General features: G+C 44.4%; 1 protein-coding gene across 5 annotated transcripts in view; it reads left to right on the top strand.

Annotated features, from left to right (window-relative positions):
• The first annotated feature begins 5,497 nt into the window (after window positions 1–5,497).
• ANKRD11 (ankyrin repeat domain 11) overlaps window positions 5,498–17,280 on the top strand; it is a 224,883-nt gene continuing 213,100 nt past the window's right edge. For 4 of the 5 annotated variants that reach the window (XM_036012409.1, XM_028502159.2, XM_036012408.1 and 1 more), the window contains exon 1: window positions 5,499–5,813. The gene's annotated coding sequence lies outside the window, so the exon portion shown is untranslated. Of the gene's footprint in view, window positions 5,814–17,280 lie in introns of all 5 variants that reach the window. The other variant, XM_036012410.1, reaches the window with a different exon arrangement.

Below are 17,280 nucleotides of genomic sequence, written 5' to 3'. Positions count from 1 at the left end.
GCTGGAGCACTGCCTCCATTCCTGTGCCTGTGCTTCTCTGTGCTACAGCCCTCACAACGCTCCACAGAGATAAAGTAGCAATCTCTTTAGTTTTACAATAAGTTAGCACTAATGTCTACTACATGCCAGAGACAATTCTAACCAAGTTAGAGGTATTAGGGCTCTCATTTAGCCCCATTGCAGATGGGGAAACTGAGGACCTGAATGGTGAGCATTTTCCCCCAAGATCTCAGTCAGGGCAGAGTTGGTCTCAGAGTGTAGGATACTGAAGACTGTGTTATATTTGGAGAGTTTTCCATGGGGCTTTGTCTACAAAAGACTGAATTCATATTCTATAGCCATGATCTGTTGTTTTTTTTTTTAAGATTTTATTTATTGCGCCCTGGCTGGCATAGCTCAGTGGATTGCACGTGGGCTGCAAACCAAAGCATCGCAGGTTTGATTCCCAGTCAGGGCACACGCCTGGGTTGCAGGCCACGGCCCCCAGCAACCACACATTGATGTTTCTCTCTCTCTCTTTCTCCTTCCCTTCCCTCTCTAAAAATAAATAAAATTAAAAAAAAAGCTCTTCCTCAAATCCTTTAAAAAAATAAAAAAAAAAGATTTTATTTATTGCCCTGGCTGGTGTGGCTCAGTGGATTGAGTGCTGGCCTGTGAATCAAAGGGTCACCAGTTCAATTCCCAGTCTAGGGAAAATGCCTGAGTTGCAAGCCAGGTCCCCAGTGGAGGGCACGCAAGAGGCAACCGCACATTGATGTTTCTCTCCTTCTCTTTCTCCATCCCTTCCCAGCTCTCTAAAAAATAAAAAATAAAAAAATGTTAAAAAATCTCATTTATTTATTTTTAAAGAGAGGGTAAGGGAAGGAGAAAGAGGGAGGGAAACATCGATGTAAAAAAGAAACATTGATTAGTTGCCTCTTGCATGCGCCCAACCAGAAACCTGCAACAGAACCCAGTCATGTGTTTATGTTCATTGGGGCTGTACCATGGCATAATTGGCACTCAGTAGGTGCTGCGCTGCCATGTTCACAGCTGCACAGTCCTTGGAGGAACTAAGCCTGAGCAAACAGGTCACAAACCATCTTAGGACCACTTAAAAATTTTTTTTTTGTTTACTGACTTCAGAGAGAAAAAACATCAATTTGGTGTTCCAATTATTTTTTGCATTCATTGGTTGTTTCTTGTATGTGCCCTGACCAGGGATCAAATCCACAACCTTGGTCTATCAGGATGATCTAACCAACCTACCTGGCCCAGGGATGGTCTCAGGACCTCCTCAGGCTCATAAACATGTCAATACTACCCAGGGGCCTAAGAGCTTTTTTTAAATTGGGTTGTAGTCTACTGATATTTATCATGTTAATATCAAAAACTAAGAAAAGTTTAAAACATAAGATCACATTCTTCAGTTGTCAGAGCGATAACATCATCCTATGTCATATAGCTGCTGGAAAATTCCAGGTACACGCATGAGGAAAGTGGAACAGACAAAAAACCTTAGCATTATTATGAAAATAGTTGGACTTTGCTGACTCCACAAAGGCCTTAGAACCCCCCAGGGGTTCCTGAACTATACTTCAGGAACCAGTGGCCTAAGTTGATCATGGCAATTCTAACATAATCAGAATTCTTTTAATCAAAGATATCTGTGAGTTTTGTACATTTAAAAAGGGAACTTGTCAGTATTAGATTGAAGGTTATCCCTTGTGAGCCTTATCTGAAGCTAAGACATCTTAAAGTTCCTAGGGATAACTTGGAGAATATGTTTTTAACTCCTTCCTGAATTCAGCATTAGTAAAAGGTTCTGAATTGACCATCCTGGAAAAAAAGCATTGTAGTTATTCACAGAAGGGGCACCAGCCAGAGGGCTGCTGTCCCAATGACTGTTACCAGCAGAGCTCAAGAGCTCAGCTAGGTTCCCAAGGCTAGGTTCCAGGGATGGAGAAGGGTGGAAACTCTGTGGTGGTAAATCTGTGGTTTCTTTGCAGGTGGGTGTCGTCATGTCACTCACTGAATATGGCCACCCACCAAAGTTTCTGGCATGTTTTACACTAGTTACATAATTACAAGATGGTGTTTCAAGTCCTATTTGGATTGTGAGCATGTTTAAGATACTTTTGTGTTTTTCTCTGCTGTACCAGCATCCAGTACACAGTAGGCACCCAAACATCTGTTGGATGTTACTCAGCTGAGTAAGGCCACTGCTTTCTGTAGGCTGAAAGTCATTATATAGAACACATTATGCAATATGATCACAGCCTTAGTAAGAAAAAGTGTTAAGACTTTTTACTCTCACTGTAATTGGGTTTGTGATTATTTCATTAAATAATACATCATATATTTATACTTTAAAAAGGCATCAATGCTGGTAGGGCTGTAGGAAAATCCTTGGGTACAGAGCTTTATTGGGGGTGGGGGTGGGTTTGGTGGTTCTAAGGTCAGGGGCCTTAGGAATATCTGAACCTTGTTTCATGCCACAGTTCCTCCATCCCTTGACATTTGGGAGGGTGATACACCACAAACCTATGGTAACTGGAAAGTGAAGCATCTAATAATTTATTGTGAAATGAGCTTGGGTTCCAAATTCTAGGGCTAAGAATACTGGTGAGCTGGGGCTAGGCCCAAACCCAGATGTCAGTTCTCATCACAGTCAGGAGGGAGAACACAGAGGGAGGTGGCCAGAACCTGGGCCTGCTCTGGCCACTTCTGCTCCTTGAGTAGAGAATTTTGAATGTGTTAAAATTGTCATGATTTGCCCTGGCTGGCATGGCTCAGCGGGTTGAGTGCCAGCCTGAGAACCAAAAGGTTGGCAGTTCAATTCCCAGTCAGAGCACATGCCTGGGTTGCCTGCCAGGTCCCCAATTGGGCCAGGGCAACCAATGGAGATTTCTTTCCCTCTCTCCTTCCCTTCCCTGCTCTCTGAAAAGAAAGAAAATCTTTTTTTTTTAATTAAAATTTCCTAGTAGCTATGATTAAAAAGAAACAGGTAACATTAATTTCAACACTATATTTAATGTGGTTGTTCAAAATACTATCATTTCCATATGTAATAAACACAAAAAATTTACTTGTGAGATATTTCACATTTTTTCCTTCTTGGACCTAAGTGTTCAAAATCTAATGAGTACTTCATGTTCACAGTATATATCAGTTTGGGCTTGCCATATTTCCAATGCTTAATAGTCATATGTGGTTAGGGGCTATCCTAAACCAGTACACCAGACCTAGAATGCCCTCCCCACCATATCTTAGTCATTTAACTCTTCCTCAACCTTCTGACAGAAGCTCAAGTATAAATGCCTTAGAAAAACTTTCTACAAGCCACTCCCCACACTGGACCTGATTTTCATTCAGTGTTCTTTTAGACCTCCATATACTTCTCTTTCAAAGCACTTTTCACAGCTTGTAACTAGGTACTTCTATGTCTCTTTGATGAACATGTTTTTCTTGCCTGATAAAATATCACAAGCTGGTAGACTCTAGACCTGCTGTTCCTGTTGAATTCCCAGTGCTTGATATATAGTGTCTGGTATATACCAGACACTCAATAACATTTTTTAAAAGATTGTATTTATTTTTACAGAAGGGCGGGGAGAAAGAGAGGGAGAGAAACACTGATGTGAGAGAGAAGCATCAATGGGCTGCATCTGGAACATGACCCTCTACCAGGACAGAACCTACAACTCAGGAATGTGTCCTGATGGGGAATCAAACTGGTGACCTTTCACTTCACTGGATGATGCCCAACCAACTGAACCACACTGGTCAGGGCTCAATAAACATTTTTTAAATTAATTCATTAAATGGCTTAATTCTTTCCATTTACTTTGCATTTCTTTTTGTTACTGTATGCTTTCTAGGTAGAGGTTCAGCTTCTGTAGAACTTTGCTTTTATCTTAGTGTATTTTCAGATTGTTTCCAAGGCAAATTGCCTCCTTATTCATATTTCCGACTTAAATTTCTGGAGGGAGTATTTTGGCTAAGGTCAGCGTTTTCCACATTTTCCCAAAGATGAGTATTGTCAGGGGCAAAAAAAAAAAAAAAAAAAAAAAAACCTAAAACAAAAACCCCAAATCAAACAAAAAAAACCCCCTAATTTCTAGTTCCCTCCTATTTAGATTGATACAATAGGTGAGTATGGGGTCTGAGGCCTAACTTGTATCATTTTACCATGTAATTCTTTTTGAATTCTCTCCCAGGATATATTTCCATTGATTTTACGGGGCGGGGTGGGGGTCGGGGAGCGACAGACACCCCTGGCGTGGAACACATTTTGGTGTGTGCAGACTGATGCTCCAACCAACTGTGCCACCTGGCCAGGGGCAATTTAAAAAAATTTTTAATCTAGTTTATTTATTAAAAACATTTATTTATCTTTTAGAGAGATAGGAAGGGAGGGAGAAAAAGGAGGAGAAAAATACCGATGACTGGTTGCCTTTCGACAGAAACCCACAACCTTGGCCTACTAGGAAGGTGCTCTAAGCAACTAAGCCAAACCTGCCAGGGCCTTCCCAGGTAATTTTTAAAATAAGGCAAATATAGGTACTTTTGCGTCATCTTTTCATGGTTGCGCGCCAGCTCATGCATGGATTGCTGCTATTGTGAGGTGTACTCCCTTACCCGGGGAAGCTATTGGTTGTGAGTGGGAAGAGCAGAATCGGTCTCCCCAGTCTGAGGGACTGGTTATGGCACAACCACTACTTCACAGTTTCCTAGGTGGCAATACGAGCGTTTAACGTGGGGTCAGACTGCCCTGGCCAAGAAGCTCAGTTGATTAGAGCATCTCCAACAGCCGAAATTGTGGGTTCGACACCCGGTCAGTACACACACAGGAATCGGGCAATGAAAGCATAAGTAAGTGGAACAACAAACTGATGTTTCTCTCTCTCTCTCAAAAAAAAAAAAACAAACAAACAAGCAAACAAAAGTAAAAGTGGGTCCTGAGTCAGCCGCAAACAAGGCACCATCGCACGACCCCAATCAACCGCTCCGCGCTTTGCGGGCTCACACGACTTGGTGAACTGTGTACGGCTCCGCGGCGGACCAGTACGGACACGTTTCTCAGCGTATGGACAGAGGCCTCCAGTCCGAGTCGAATGGGTGCTGCGGATGAACAAACGCACATTCCGTCTTCCAGCTCCTTCAACACCCAGGCCTGGTTCTCCACAGTTCTCCGCAGCGCTTCCGGAGCTTAGAAAGGCCAATTGTCACGCTCGACAACGAAAAAAACCCACCTTCCCCGTTGCGACTCAGGCAGCCAATCCAGCTGCTTGCTAACCCAACGACCCTTGCGCCAGAACGCACGACCTTGACCAATCCGTCCCAGAACGTCCTTCTGGTCCCGCCCCAGGCCTGTCACAAAAGCCGTCAATCGTCCGGTCGCCCCTTCACCCCGCGCGCACTTCCTTCTTGACGTCGTGACGTCTACAGCCTTGTGCCCAGCTCAGCGGGCCAATGGCGGTGACGGATACGGCGGGCCAATGGGCGGCGGCGTCTCATGAGTACGGCGCCCGCCGCAGCCGCCGCGGGTCCCGGAGCCAGAGGCCGCCCGAGCCGGATCGCGATGGAGCGAGGGCCACAGGCGGGGAGGCGCCGCCGCGGAGCGCGCGGCCCAACGCCCCCTCAGTGAGCGCTCGAGCCGCTGCGGCGCCACCGAGCTCGGTCGCGCCCGAGGGGCCGCCTCGCTGGCCTCAGAACCCGCGCCGTCTCCGTCGCCTTCCCGCGCGGGCCGCGGGCCGGGAGCCGGGTCGGGGCTGCATGGCCTCGCCTGCGCGCCGCCGCTGAGCCCGCGGAGCTGCGCTGTGCAGAGCCGGGTGAGAACCACCGCGGGGGCGCGGGTCTGGTGGGTACCGGGTCGTGGGGCCGTCTCGTGGCCTGCAGGCCTTTCTGGCCGGGCGGAGCAGCACAACGGGCTCCAGCGGGCCTGGGGTCCAGGGCAGCTGTGAGGGGCCGACGGGGGTCTCCCGGTGGGCCTGGGGACGTAGGATATTAACGAAGGGCTGATAGGGGAGGTGTAGCCGGACTTGGGGTGTTTGGAGTGGCTCTGGGGGGCTGAGGGTGAGCTCCTTGTGGGTCTGGGCAGTTCTGAGTAGTCGTGAGTGGCCGATGGAGGGCTTCGGGCGGGCCTGAGGGCCTGGGACAGTAGTGAGGGGCTGACAGGGAGGTCTAGACGAGCCTGCTGGGCTGGGGGTAGCCCTGAGGGGCTGTGGATGGGTTCTGGGTGCATCTAAGGGGGCCTGGAGCAGCCGTGAGGGGCCGAATGGGGGGCTCCGCGTGGGCCTAGGGAGCTTGGGGCAGCCTTCTGAGACTGAGGATGGACTCCGGGTGGGGTAGGGGGTCCGGACCAGCCGTGAGGAGCCGGAGCGGGGCTCCGGGAGAGCCTGTGGCCTTGGCAAGGAACCGATGGGGGCCTCCGGCGGGGTTTGGGGTAGCCGTGAGGGGCCTAGGGTGCCTCTGGGGCGGTCCAGGGCAGTTGTGAGGGACTGAAGGAGGGTTCCGGCTGGACTTGGGGGACCCGGAGGTCTGGGGAGCGGCGAGTAGCCTACGGGGAATCTCTGGGGCGGGCCCGGGGGTCGGGCCAGCCTCGAGGAGCCTACGGGGGACGCTGGGATGGGTTTGAGGGTCCTACGGGGGTTCCAGTTGGGCCTGGGGGGAACGGTGAGGGGTCCACAGTGGGCCTGGTGGCCCTGGCAGCCTTGAAGGGCTGAGGGTGGGCTCTGGGGCGGGCCTGGCGGCCCGAAGGGAGCCGTGAGGGACTGAGTGGGTTCCGGGGCGGGCCTGGGCAGCCATGAGGGGCCAACGGTGGGCCTGGGGCGCCGGGAGCAATCTTGTGGAGCTGATGGAAGGTGCTAGAGGAGGGCGTTGGGGAGCGCTGGGGGTTGGGGGGCTCAGGACAGCCGTGAGGGGCTAAGGGGTGGGGCTGGGCGCCCCGGGCAGCTTTAAGGGACTGCTGGGGGCCGCTGGGTGGGTCTGAGAGTCCCGGGCATCTGTGAGGGGTTATGGTGGGCTCCGGGGGCCCAGGGCCCCAGGGGAGCGCGGGCGCCGACCTCTGACCCTGCGGGAGGGGCGCCTTCACGGTAGCGGTGGTAGTTGTTATTCCCAGTGTCCCTATTATTATCGCTGTTTTGAAATGGGAGTTGGCGGGTTTTGGGCTCTGAGCCGGAGAGGGCGGGCGAGCCGGGGCCCTGGAGGGAAAGTGGGGGCGCCGGGGTTGCAGGAGGCGCGCGTGGGCTCGCAGAGGGGCAGGAATTCGGGGCAGCAGCGCAGAGGGTGTTGTTTGGGGGGAGGGTAGGCGGGACTGGGGGGCGGGTGGGAGGGAAGCAGTGGCGGCTGCAACAGCAGCCCTTGGCCTCCAGGAACAATGTGAGACGTTGCCTGAAATGTTAATTTCCGTTCCTCATTTCATCATCCCCTGGCAGGGCGGTGGGGGGGGGGGGGAGGGGTTTGTGCGTGTGTGTGTGTGTGTGTGTGTGTGTGTGTAGGGGAGAGAGAGAGAGAATGTGTGTGTGTGGTTGGCCCTGCCTCATGGATTCAGTCCCCTCTCAAAGAGGGATTGTGCTGTTAAATCCTGTATCCCCGCCATCTTGGGGGGGAGTCTTAATTTCTTGAAGTCTGCTCTGTTTCTGGTGTCCCATCAAGGCTTTCTGCTTCTGTTATGTTTTTGGGAAGCCAGTCTTGTATCCTGTCTTCCAGGAAGTTTTGGGAGAGGCTTTGGGAAGATTAAGCTGGTCTGAGGGCCCTATGCTTTGAGAACCATCTTTTTTTCCTAACATTTAAGATGCAGCATTCTTAAATTTCTACAAGTTATGAGACGATTTATATCTTTTTGCAAGAACAGGGTGGTTTTGGAATTTCTCTTTAGAGAAATAAAATTTCAAGCTTCCCTATATTGTGAGTTTTCTAAAGTGATTTAAGCGATATCCTCAACACTCCTTTTCAACTGAGGAGTAATTGTGCACGGTCGTTGAATTGAAAACTTAGAATATCTTGGTCCTTATGGTGGGATGATAAGATGAATTCAGCAGAACGATGTAAGATGATATTTCTTGTGGAAAAATGCCGTTGAAAGTTACTATTTTTGGTTTGTGCAAACCCAGTCAATGGCATAACTTGGATAGTTCTAAATCAGAGACCCTGAAAATGATTGATGCCTTTGAGACCTTGATTTCTCTTACTAAATGTTGGCTGCCCTGGAAGAGCTGGAGTTCTGTTTGTGTTTTTGAGAATTATTGCACAAATATTCTGACATTACTTTGAAACTGTAGTTTAAAAAAAGGAAAAACATCTTGCTCAACTTTGATTGTGACCCTGGAATTGGATCTCTATCTTTGGTGTTTCCTCCCCCACCCTCCCTCCATTCAGCTGTTGTTCTCTTTCTGTAGTTTCACGCTTAAAAGCAGGATCTCATTTGATAGGCTAGGCCTCTTGAATGGAATGAGATGGGAGGAAACAAAGACCAAGTTGCTATGACATTTTTCTGTGTTCTTTGTGCATGCCTCTTGAGTTAGTTAAAAAGCTACCCAAAGATGCTAGATTTGATCCAAATTGGAAACTTTCAGAAGTTCTTTTTTTGTTGTTGAAAAATTTTTTATTGTGGTAAAACATACATAACAAAATTTACCAGAAGTTTGTTTTTAAAGGTGCCACACAGTTCTGAATTCCTCATTTGCAGTTCTTACTCTGTGTCAGCTTTCTGCCTTGGATTGCCGCTGTCAGATGTTTTTCTCTAGACCCTCTGTGGACCGGCCATGTTAATCACACTACACCAGTAGTGTGCCTTTCATCTCTCTAAACCAGATGGGCTGCTTGTGACTAGTGGCTGTCATGTTGGCTATAATTACAGTGTTGATACAGTGACAAGTAGAACTTTCCTACAAGTAGAGTTAAGGAATATTGAGAGTATTTTTCAAGAAGCTTTGTGTGCCTTGGGTTTTTAAGTATATTTTATACAGTAAGTTTGTGTTTTATTACATATCAGGAGAGGTTTTTTATGCTGTGGGCAATGAGCTCATTATCAACTAAGTAACATAATTAGAGAGTGTCAGTAAATGCTGGTTCAGAGCATAATCTGCATTTGTTGTCAAACTAAGTGTTTTGATCTGTGAATTACCCTGTATAAAGTCCCTTCATCGTTCAGTGGTAAGTGTAATGGATGACCTTCCTTCTAAGATTTTTGCTAGTTAGTGGGTGAAAATGATGATGCGTTACTTGTCTGACCACATGCTGTTACTTTATTATTGCTGTTTAGTCAATGCTTTGTATTGATTGAACTTGGCTTGTTGATATGAAGTATTTTTTGTGTATGTTCTCTTCATTCGAAATTCAAGTGGAAATTTTGTGCAATTGAACTTTTTCAGTTTTATCTTAAAACTATATAAGAGGGTGTCAATCGGTTCTGAGGGTGTCTCTGACAGAGACAATCACCATTAAAAGCCTTTTTAGGTTTAGGAAACGATTCATTTTAAAAACAATTTTGTTAATTCTGATAAAGATGTTTCTATTCTTGCCCTGGCTGGCGTAGCTCAGTGGATTGAGTGGAGGCTGCGAACCAAAGCATCGCAGGTTCGATTCCCAGTCAGGGCACATGCCTGGGTTGCAGGCCACAGCCCCCAGCAACCGCACATTGATGTGTGTCTGTCTGTCTGTCTGTCTGTCTCTCTCTCCCTCCCCCCCTCCCCCCACTCCCTTCCCTCTCTAAAAATAAATAAATACAGTCTTAAAAAAAAAAAGATGTTTCTATTCTTAAATGGCTGGTTTTTTTGTTGTTGATTGGTGGGTCTTATTCATGGTATCTTTTAAGCCAGAACCAGACTCAGCTGTGTACTTAAATATGTTTTTGCTGTTCTGTGCTTTTTAAAAATACATATATTTATTGATTTTAGAGGAAGAGGGGAGAGAGAAGGAGAATCAGTTGCCTCCCCTGTGCACCCCAACTGGGGATTGAACCCACAACCTAGGTATATGCCCTGACTGGAAATCGAACCTGAAACCTTTTGGTGTACGGGATAATGCTCCAATCAACTGAAATACACTAGCCAGGGTCATGTGCCTTATTTTTTCATGGCCTTGACTCCTGCTGGTTTTGTCTGGACCAGGGTCCTGCTGAGTGTCCATCATTGCCTTTCTTGCAAACCCTAGCGCCCACCCCCACCCCCCCATCTCCTGCTTAATCTTTGGGTCTTAATTAAATACTGCTTGCTTCCTCTTACAGAGCCTTTATCATCACTCCCAAGGAAAATAGCCACTCACCTTGTTATAGCCACATAGAACTTAATACAAGTGGCTAGATATATACCAGTTTATGTCTGTCCTTGTGATATGAGGACTGTAAGCTTAATGATGATAGGGTAGTTTCTTTGGTCACCCAGTGTCCAGGCTAGGGCATGGCACTTGTTAAAGAATTTGCTCAGGAAATATTTTGAATTGTTTAAAACCTATATATGGAAGTATTTGAATAATTTTGAAGGGTGATCTTTTGGGTCATAAACTTTCATTTATTTGATTGACCAGGAATTATGCTGTGTTATATCAGCCGTTTTCCCACTTGTTTTCATTATAAGTTTGCCTTTACAGTTTAGATAAAGGATGAACTGTAAAACCTTTGCAGTGGAACCTGGCTTTTAAAATTGGCACATAAGAGATACAGGGAAATAACAAAGGAAAGTAAAAGCAGTTTTAGGAGGACTGGTGCTTTTAGGGCCATAGTCCAAGGGTTGCTGAGTGTACATAGTTTGTTACTGTTCCGCTCATGTCCTTAGGTATTTCATCTAGAATTTTGAGCACCTGGCCACATGTAACATAAATGGTGGTTTAGCATTCTAGTACTGTACTTTGAAAGTTTAGTGTTTGTTTCCTGACTGTATAAAAAAGTTTGTGGGTGTTGAGGCCAAAGCCTCAGTTTAAATATAAATTCCCTAGAATGGAGGTGGCCCTTTAACATTTCCCCCTCCTCCAGTTTTATAATTTTATTTATTTAAAAAAAGATTTTATTTTTTAGAGAGGGAAGGGAGGGGGAGAGAGAGAGAGAGAGACAGAGACATCAATGTGAGGTTGCTGGGGGCCGTGGCCAGCAACCCAGGCATGTGCCCTGACTGGGAATCGAACCTGCAATGCTTTGGTTCGCAGTCTATGTTCAGTCCGCTGAGCTATGCCAGCCAGGACTTTATCATTTTAATAAAGAAAAAAAAATCTCTTTGGAGGGAAACATGCCAAGATAGAGTTGTGTGTTATATTTTCCTATTTATGTTTATTTTTTTAAAAAGTGAACCATTATGTAACTGACAAAATGGCTGCTTTTGAAAAGATTAATTATAGGTATCATTTAGGTGATAGAGACTTGAGTTCTTGGTTTGGGTACAGTGAATTGGATTTGCGTGGTTTTTAACTTTTTAGGTAGTAAGGAACAAGAGGAATTGGTTGTGGTTGAAAATACTTAAAGACACTATTCCAGAACTTGCTGTTTCTGTGATTACAGAGTTAAGTGGGTTTTCAGTGGGAAAGGACTGAAAATCCTGTTGCTGGGCTAAGGCCTCTTTGATGACATGTGTCCTGATCGCTCCCCAGGCCAAAGTTGAGTCTGTCAGGGCACCCATGTTACAGTGTCTGTACTGCCAAGGGCGAGGGCAAGATCTAGGCCTCTGCCCTTGGCATGTGTGCAGTGAATTATTTATTATCCTGAAAATCTGTAGGCACTCCTTTTTCACTGGTAAAGAAACCAGTGTGCACCTGTTCACTATATAAAAATGTTGGCCTTTTCTCAACATAAAATGATTTTGATCATTTAGATCAATGTTTTTTTGTCGGTTAAATAAAACTCATAAAATCCCCTTCTCCCCCAGTGACTTGTTTAAAGTCTAAAAAATGCGACTTTTAAGAATGACTGGAATTGTAATTTAACTTGTAAATACTTACTAACTTTCAGGGGGTTTTTTTTTTTTCATCTAAAATGTAGCAAATAGACTTCTTTTCTCAACTCATAAGTTTTAAGTGTCTCTTCCTTTCCTTTCTCCAATGTTAGTCTTCAGGCTGAGAATGCTAATGTCCTGGAATAATGACTATTTCTAAATAATGAGAAGATTGCATGGGGTGCTTGGTGCATACGGTTTTGGCTCAAGTTATGATTATTTTTCCCACTGCATTCGTATACAGCAAAAAAAAAAAAGACTTTCATTTAATTCTGGGTGAGAATGTAAACATGAGGTCATTATGGTCATACTGTGTAAACTTAACCTAAAATAGGGTAAGAGAAGCAGTGAGGAACCTTATTACTCTTAAATTAAGCCTTGCTAGTATGTACCACATTTCTAAATGTGGTTTTACATCCTGTAAAACAGGAAGTAAAAACAAAAAAAAACTCAAAGTGACACTCTTGAAGGAATTCACTATAAAAAAGTTACTGAAATGCCTGGCTAATTAAAGGATGTGCAGAACACTTAAAAAGAAGTCTTGCCTTTTTTGGATGATTACAAAGAAGTAAACCCAGCATTTAGGGGTCTGAAACTTTGAAGAATTTGCAGTATTAGGTTGATATTCCACAACCTCTTGAGTGGTTCTAATTTCATAGAATCTTTTAGACTGAGTTTTTCTTTATTAAAGGTGTATGATTTGCTCCAAATATATTTAGATTACTCACATAGGTACTTTCATTACTTTGAGAGACTAGTTTAGTGCTTATTGTGCTAATACTCAAAATATTTTTACAGGAATTTTTCTTTCCAGCATATGAGACAAGTAATCTTTCAGTTGTGTTCTTTATCTTTAGGTATGAAACTTAGAAAAGTGATAGGTCTTTTCACTCACAGCTTAAGTAATTTTCAGCAGATATAACCTTAATGATGTTTGCATGCAAACTTTGTTTTTTTTTTTTTTTTTCCCCTTGGTGAAGAGATTAGATCTGATTCAGCTAAACTTGGGTTCTTATCAGATGACTGACTTTTTGAAGAAGACTATGTTGAAGCAATAACTTTAATTTAATGATCTTTAAGTAAAGACCGATGACACAGTGAAGTTTTAGAAAGTTGGGGAGACAGTCTCTGTCCTAGAATTGAGCTATATAGTCTCTTCTTTTCCTTGATAGTTTTCTTCTGAGCCCCAGTATATATTCTTTCATCTACATGTGTCCCATCCCTCTGTGTGTTAGAGGAGGTGACATAGGAGGTTGTGAGGGTGGAAAGAAAACAAGCTCTTAGAATTTAGAGAAAGTGTATTTTAAAAAATATTTTAGTCTTTTCTGTTGCTGCTGTAACAAATTGCCACAAACTAGTGCCTTAAAATAACACAAATTTATTATTTTACAGTTCTGTAGAGGAGAAGCCTGGCATGGGTTTTACTGGGCTAAGATCAAGGTGTCAGCAGGGCTTGGTCCTTCTGAAGGCTCTATGGGAAACTGCATTTCCTGGCCTCTTCCAATTTTTAGGGGCTGTTCACTCCCTTGGCACTTCTCCTCCATTCTCTAAAAAATTATTAAAAAGTCTCCTTTAGAGAGAAAGGAAGAGAAACATCAACTTGTTGTTCCACATAATGATGCATTCCTTGATTTAGTCTTGAATTTGCCCTCACCAGGGTCAAACCCCCAATCGTGGTATGTTAGGATGATGTGCTAACCAACTGAACTAGTCCAGAGCCCTTTTCTCTATTCTCAAAGCTAGCAATATTGCATCTCTTTGACCTTCCAAAGCCACAATCTCCTCCTCCATCTTCCATATTTAAGGACCATTGTGATTTAATTGGGCCCACCTGGGTAATCCAGGCTACTCCCCCTGTCTGCTGATTAGTAATCTTAATTTCACCTGCAACTGTAATTTTCCTTTGCTGTGTAATCTAAAATACCCACAGGTTCCAGGGATTAGGATGTGGCCTTCTTTGGGGGCATTATTCTGTGGACCACACTAGGGTTCCATGGATACTGTCATAGCAGATGAGGATGGATCTGATCATTTGGGCACCTGGCTCTGGGGCTTTGCCTTGGTTTACCAGAATAGTTTTGCCTCTTAGAAATCCTCAGTGCCATCTGTTAGGCAGTGGTGTCTGGCATTGATGGGAGATCAGTGAGCGTGGTGGGAAATACACATCCTGGACATAGTTTTGTTTAAAGAAACTTTTATTTTGGAAAAACTTTAGATACGCAAAAAAAGTTCCAAAAGTAGTACAGAGAGTTCCATTATATTCTTTATCCAGGTCTTTAATGTTAACCTTTTACATAACAGTGGTAAGGTTCTCCATGCTAAGAAATTAACATTGGCATATTACTATTAATTAAACCCCAGACTTCATTTGGAATTCACCTGGTTTTTCTCTAATGTTCTTCTACTGTTTCAGCATCCCAGATTGTATTTAGTTGCCATTCTTCCTTACTGCCTTCCTGTCTGTAACAGTTTTTCCTTATTGTTCATGACCTTGGTAGTTATGAAGAATATATCTTTGTTTTTTGTTTTTAATTATTCACCCACTTACCACAGTTTCAAAGCACTGTACAGCCAATGTTTGGCTTATCTGACTACCTTTCAAAATGTGGACTGCTATACAGTGGGGGGAAGAGTTTTGTGTCTTTTTGCAACTCGAGTGAGTTATGTGTTTTATGGGGAGGTTCTATGACTAGACAAACTTAGCTATTTTTCTACTTATACTGATTCGGCCACATATTTCTTGGTTGCTCACTGTGTGCAAGGCTGTGTTGTAGAAACAGTTGACTGGGACATGGCCTTTCCCTGAAATTGGGGAGAAGGAGATACACTCAGGAGTACTATGAAAAGAGGCAGTTCAGAGGAGAGGAAGTCTTTCTGGCTCTGCAGTCTAGGAGATGTAATGGAGGAAGTGCTATTTAAGAATCAGTGCTATTTAAGAATTGATGCAATATCAGTGTGCAGAGAGCAGGGTGAGACCATTGTAGACTGGGAAGGCTCTGGACAAAGGCTGGAAGGGATGTAACGTGAGAATGTCAGCCAGACAGCCAGACCTGTTCGAACATGGAGCCCATGAAAGAAAATGGTAGCAGATAAAGCTAGAAAAATGGACTGGAGTCAAATTGTATGGGACTTGGAATGTTGATGCCTGTACTTGGTCCATTGGCCTGCTGAGGAGGAGGCATTTTACATTGCCTGGGGCAGGACATGATGAAAGACATGGTGTCAGTCTGACAGCAGTGGACAAGCCAGATGAAAGTCAGAGTAACTGGTGAGTAGGAGGCTTTGCAGTACTTCAGTGCCAAAACTTGGGATGTCAGGAAAGGGGCACCTGTAGAAATTTGGGGGGGAGAGAATCATCTCAGATTGGCACTGCTATGAAAAGAGGTGAATGTAAGGCAATTGTTTTGTTGTCTAGTTTATCTTTTACCCTCACCATTCTCTGCTTTTGGATGAATATCAGGTTTAAAATCTGTCTCACTAGAAGCCCTATTATAGAAGGTAGGAAGACCTTTTTCTAGGAAAAAGCATAAAATAACCAGTTAGAAATTGATGAAAGGGTTTAAAATTTGTTGTAGGAATAATACTTGAATTCAGATGAATGGCCAAAATGTCCATCCCAGAAGAGTGACAGAGGAGTGAAGTGCATATAATAGAACCCGGATCAGGCCGTCAGTGCAAGAGGGATGTCTCAGGCAAGAGGAGGAGGATCTCGTTGTGAGAAAAGTGTGGGATAACAAGTTCCTAAGAGGATCTAGAGAAACTTGAAATGAGGAGGGAACTCTTAAAGTGGCCTGCATGGGCAAGTTATAACAACTTAATGGTGTTCGCTAGCTAACATATTTATATAAAAATGCTTGGAAATGAGAAGGTAAATTGATTCGGAGTGGATAGAATGGGACAAACAACTGAGGAGTATTTTTTTCTATTACCATTTAGTCTCCTTATACTCATCCCCTCAATCACCCTGTGTCCATGAGTCCTTTTTCCTTTTTGCTCTGTCCACCACTCCCTAACCTCCCTTCCTCTTTTGACCTGTCCTCTCTATCTATGAGTCTGTCTCTACTTTGCTTGTTAGTTCAGTTTATTCATTAGGTCCCATGTATGAATGAAATCATATGGTATTTGTCCTTCTCTGACTGGCTTATTTCACTTAGCATAGTGTTCTCCATGTCCGCCCATACCGAGATGAGCAGTTTTATAAAAGGACAGAGCAAAGGCAGTGGAGAAGAGAGGGCTGGAGGGGGAGACTAGGCCACGGTGCTTTCTATCTTGTGCCTGCTACATGCCGCACTCCATCTCTGTGCTGTGATGAGCACGAGTGGCCCGGGTGCCTTGTATTCCAGAGGGAGATTGGGCAGCTTGGTCAGGAGAGGAAATGCTGTCTAGGGAAGTCTGACAGGCAGAGGCCAAGAGCCTGGAAATTCCCAGGTGACACTTTTCAGCTCAGCAGACATTTAGTTTGAACATCTTTTATGTCCAAGACAGAATCTGGTCCTTGCCCTCAAACAGTTTATTTTAGACAGTATAAACTACAGGCCAAGGATAGTAGTTTTAAGTCCATATAGGAGAGGCTAGAGATTTTGGGGTCTGGAGAAATAGTCAGCCTGCAGGTGGAGGCTATGTGGAAGGAAGAACAGGTATCTTGTTATTTGCCCAAATTCACAATTAGGCTTTTCTTTGTGTTTATTTTCTGTCTTCCATAGTTCTATGAAAATATCAGTAGATACCTAATCAATACTAGCTTGAAAGATCAATCTTAAAACTTAGAAAAGGGCTTATGGCCTGAAAAAGAATTAATACCTGGCAGGAAATACATAAAACTCTATGCAGGGAACATGTAATACATTAAGTGCATGCCAAACATACTAACTAGTGTGAGAGTTCATGATTTGCCTCTAGTCAGCAGAATGTAGCCTTTATCCTGCTCTATCATAGCACCATTTATCATGTGCTGTGATCCAAAGAACTTTGTCCTTTGGTCTGTCTGTGGGCAGTCACTGCTAGAACCCAGGCTTCTGGCTTAGCTAGGGAGCCTTTGGTAGATGGCTGTTAGCTCTGCTTCTGTTGGGGCCCTGAATTGCATACAGTTTAATCACAGATACAGAAATAAATGCAGAACAAAAGTAAATGTTTTGGTCACCCTAACCTTTGCCAGGTGCCTGGGGCGAGGTGCACTTGAAGGGAGTTGCCTCAGGGCCAGGCCTGTGTGTGGTGCACTAACTTCCTTGTATTTATTTTTACTTCAGCTCTTCACAGTTCTGCTAAATCCCTTTTGTTACCAACCCTTCCATAACATTAAAGCATTTTACTTTTCTTTGGTTGACAGCTACTGTTTATCTGAAGGAGAGGACTCCTTTTTACAGTTGTTACACTGTCA

This window comes from Phyllostomus discolor, chromosome 12 (assembly GCF_004126475.2).
Source record: "Phyllostomus discolor isolate MPI-MPIP mPhyDis1 chromosome 12, mPhyDis1.pri.v3, whole genome shotgun sequence".
NCBI lineage: Eukaryota > Metazoa > Chordata > Mammalia > Chiroptera > Phyllostomidae > Phyllostomus > Phyllostomus discolor.
The sequence above is the reverse complement of the archived record's forward strand: the minus strand, read 5'-3'. Positions and strand labels throughout refer to the sequence as shown.